This window comes from Adiantum capillus-veneris, chromosome 23 (assembly GCF_014529385.1).
Source record: "Adiantum capillus-veneris isolate H3 chromosome 23, ASM1452938v2, whole genome shotgun sequence".
Lineage (NCBI taxonomy): Eukaryota > Viridiplantae > Streptophyta > Polypodiopsida > Polypodiales > Pteridaceae > Adiantum > Adiantum capillus-veneris.
Genome location: NC_140953.1, coordinates 90520889 through 90524841, shown reverse-complemented (window position 1 = coordinate 90524841; position 3953 = coordinate 90520889).

The following is a 3953-nucleotide window of genomic DNA, read 5'->3' as shown; positions in this document are numbered from 1 at the left end:
CATCTAGAAATTCTGGTGATAAGGGAATAAAGAAGATGCGTTGTCATTATTGTAAAGTTAATGATCACTTGATCAAGCAATGTCCTAAATTGAAGGCAAAAGAGGTTGGATCCACTACAGGGTCCAATACAAGTGCAACGATTGTAGAGTCTTCTATCAAAGGAGATTGTGATGTTGATGTTGATGCAGAATGGGAATTTAGTATAGAGTGCACTTATGATCCTAGTGTCAATGATGTATGTATGTCATTTGTTGCAGATTCACAAGTGTGGTATTTTGACCGTGGTGCTACAAAGCACATTACCTCACATTGTCATTTGTTTACCTCTATTGAGTCTGTCCCTCATGGGAATACGGTGATTTGTGCCAACAATCACTCTTATCTTGTTCAAGGAGTTGGAAAGATTGTGCTTACTAGTGCAAATGGCAGTTCTTTCACACTTGTTGATGCATTGTATGTACATGGGATAAAAAAGAACCTTTTGTCTGTATCTGCACTTGCTAGACTTGGCCTCATAGTCAAATTTGTGGATGACAGATGTACGATTCATGATCTCAATTTTGGTGATGAAATTGTTGCATCTGGCCTTTTGTGTCGTGCGATGTATAAGCTCACTTTGTTTGATAAGTGTGAACAAAATTTTGCAACTGTAGTTGCAGATTCAAGGGCTGTTTCAAATGCAAAACTGAGCCATGCACGTTTTGGGCACCTGAATTTTGCCAGTTTACTACGTTTGCAGAAATTTGATATGGTTGCTTTGTTGCCTCCTCTTGAAGCACCTGTCAAACATGTTTGTGAAGGCTGTATTTTGGGTAAAATGCAGCGTGCTAAGTTTCCAAAGGATGAGTGAGTTCGTGCCACATGCACATTACAACTTGTTCATAGTGATGATTGTGGGCCTATGCAAACTCCATCCTTGGGAAATTACTTGTACTTGGTGACTTTCATTGATGACTACTCCAGGCATGCATGGGTATATCCGTTGAAAGGTAAGTCCTAAGTGTTTATGTGCTTCAAGAAATTTCTTGCTATGGCTAAAAATGTCTCAAAATGTACTATGGGCACCCTCTGTTCTGATCGAGTGGGAGAGTATACGTCTCATGAATTTAATGCATTTTTGTCTAGTCGTGGGATAAAACACCAATGTACAGTGCCGTATATGCCTCAACAAAATGGTGTTGCTGAGAGGAAAAAAAGGTCTCTTACAAAAATGGCACGATGTATGGTCAAGAGTCAAGCTTTACCACATTTGTTTTGGCTCGAGGCTGTCATGTGTGCCACTTATGTACTCAACAAGTGTCCTCCAAAAGCATTGCAGTCTATGTTTCCATATGAAGCATGGCATGATAGAAAGCCATCTATTGAGCACATGCGTGTTTTTGGCTGTTTAGCTTATGGTTTAGTGCCACAAGTGCAACAAAAAAAATTGGATGATAAGGTTGTCAAATGTATTTTTGTTGGTTATAGTGCTTAAAGCAAAGGTTATAGGTTGTACCATCTGCAAACAAAGCGTATTTTGGTCTCACGTGATGTTGTGTTTGTGGAAGATTTTGTTCAACCTTCGCTACCATGTACTAGGGATAGTAATGTAAGCTCACCAGACATTTTTGACAGTTTATTGCCTCGTTTCATTGGTGGATTCGAATGTAAATTCAAATGAAGCAAATGTACAGCATATGGGGGTTTAAGGGAAAAAAATAAGCAAGCTAGAGGTATGCCAAAATGGCTGGTGCAACTTTGCATGATAGTAAATTGGATGCACCTTTGTCTACTCGTACTCATTCAGGTTCTTGCCATGCCTCTTATGCATCAGATTGTTATGCTTTGGCTGTGTCTAGCTTATGTGATATAGAGGAACCTCTATCTCTTGATGAAGCACATAATTCAAAAAATTGGATGGCTACCATGCAATCAAAACATGATACACTTATAGAAAATGAAACATGGACTTAAGGTGATTTGCCTTCTGGCAAAAAGGCCATTGGTACAAAGTGGTTTTACAATTGAAACACAAGACGGATGGTGAGGTTGGTCGCTATGCGCAACAGAAAGGCATAGATTATCAAGAAACTTTTGCTCGCACTTGTCGTATGACTACTGTTGTATTTTCTATGTGCATTGGTAGCTCATTTTGGTTGGGATGTACATCAATTCAATATTGTTATTGATTTCTTGAATGGTGACATTTTTGAGGAAGTCTATGTAACGAGCCTCGTGGTTTTGTCAAGAAAGGACAAGAGGATGTGCAGATGTAAGAAGGCTTTGTATGGGTTGAAGCAATCTCCCCGTGCTTGGTATGAGAAAGCTAACACTCATTTGGTCAAATGAGGCTTTTGTAATAAACAGTCCAAGAGAAAGCACATTGTATGTCAAGCGTGAGGGCCATGTACTTCTCATTGTTGTTCTTTATGTGGATGATTTGCTGATCACTGAGCTTTGTAAAGAGAAAGAATTGTGCATTATTAGTTCTCTTGGCTTGACCTAAGCCGCTGCAGGTCTTGCTGTTTACTGACTTGACTAAGATGTTTTGCAAAAAAAGAAAAGGGTGCTGTTTTTGCCGTTACAGGCTTTTTATTGGGCTCTGTTTTAGCCGACATTGGTCTTCTTTGGGCTCTGTTTTGGCTGACACTGGTCTTCCTTTTGCAGACCTAACACTAACCGGACATTACAATTTTTTTTATGATGAATAATCACTTGGATTTAAAGGAAAAGGGGTAAGTATATAGCTCTTGAGTTTTAGCTCTGGCATGAAGCAAAGTCTAGTAACCACATGGGATGTTAATGGAACCTTGGGTTTCCGAAAGCTTGTGGATTGTTTTTGATAAAATTCTGTCGGACACCGACAAGGATACGACTGGCTTTTCTGTTTTAAGAAATATGGCATCTCTTGGACTTCTGCATAATACCTTCCCTCATGATTTCATATGAGGAGAAGGTGTTGGGGTTATCTTAACCCATCTAGCAGCTATGACGGTGGAAACTTGAAAAATATTGGCTAAAAACAAGGCTAAAGACTGCAGAACTGTATTGAATTCTAAATTTGAAGGTAAGTATATACTCTCAGCTTTAGCGTAAAAAACTGGCCTTTTGGCTCATGACATAAAGTTCCACTTAAAAAAATGGGTTTTTTTATACTCTATTTTTGATTGGTAAGTATATGGTTGCCACTGTTAGTATAAGCATATCTACCGAGCTATGGAGAAATCTTAGGAGGTTGAAGGTAAGTATATGGCTGGTACCCTCAAATTGGACATAAATACCTAAGGACGTTATCTTATCTTGGAGGGTTTTCTTTTCTTTGGCAGGCAACATTATTGTGATGAAATACCCACTGAGGAACGAGGAAGTTTTTTTGCTACCAACCCTATTGAAAGAGGACCTCTTTCCTACAATCATTGTACCTTAAATAATTTTGATACTGAGTTATTTTTGTACATAACAGTTCATTGTTCCTTAGCCAGCTGTCTTTTGAATGTAAAAATTCAATTATGTCTTATTAGCTAAGATTTAAACAGCTACACACACATCCTATACATAAGGTCTCTCCTCTTCGGGGAAACCGGGATGCTGGCCTAGGAAATTATCGTAGGAATGGAGCTCTAAATTGGACCCACAATCGTTAAATCCTTCATTGGTAACTTCTGGTTCCCTGCTCACGGCTACCGTAGTCTCAGACTTTGCCGGTTGAAGGGTTGCAGGACCAAAAAGACTTTACTTTTTAGACACTTTCTATGTCACCTCTGTTTCAGGACTGCTCACATTATAAAATGACAGCTCGCATGAGTACTAATCACAACCCTGAGAATTATTCAAAGGTTCTTGATTAGATTAAGCTCTACCTTAAAGACCATACACCAAAGGATGCCCTAGCTGCTAGAACTAGACCTTTCCTTGCTAGGAAAGCCAAATTATGTATCACATACTATGGCATGAAAAAATAAACCTGACCTCA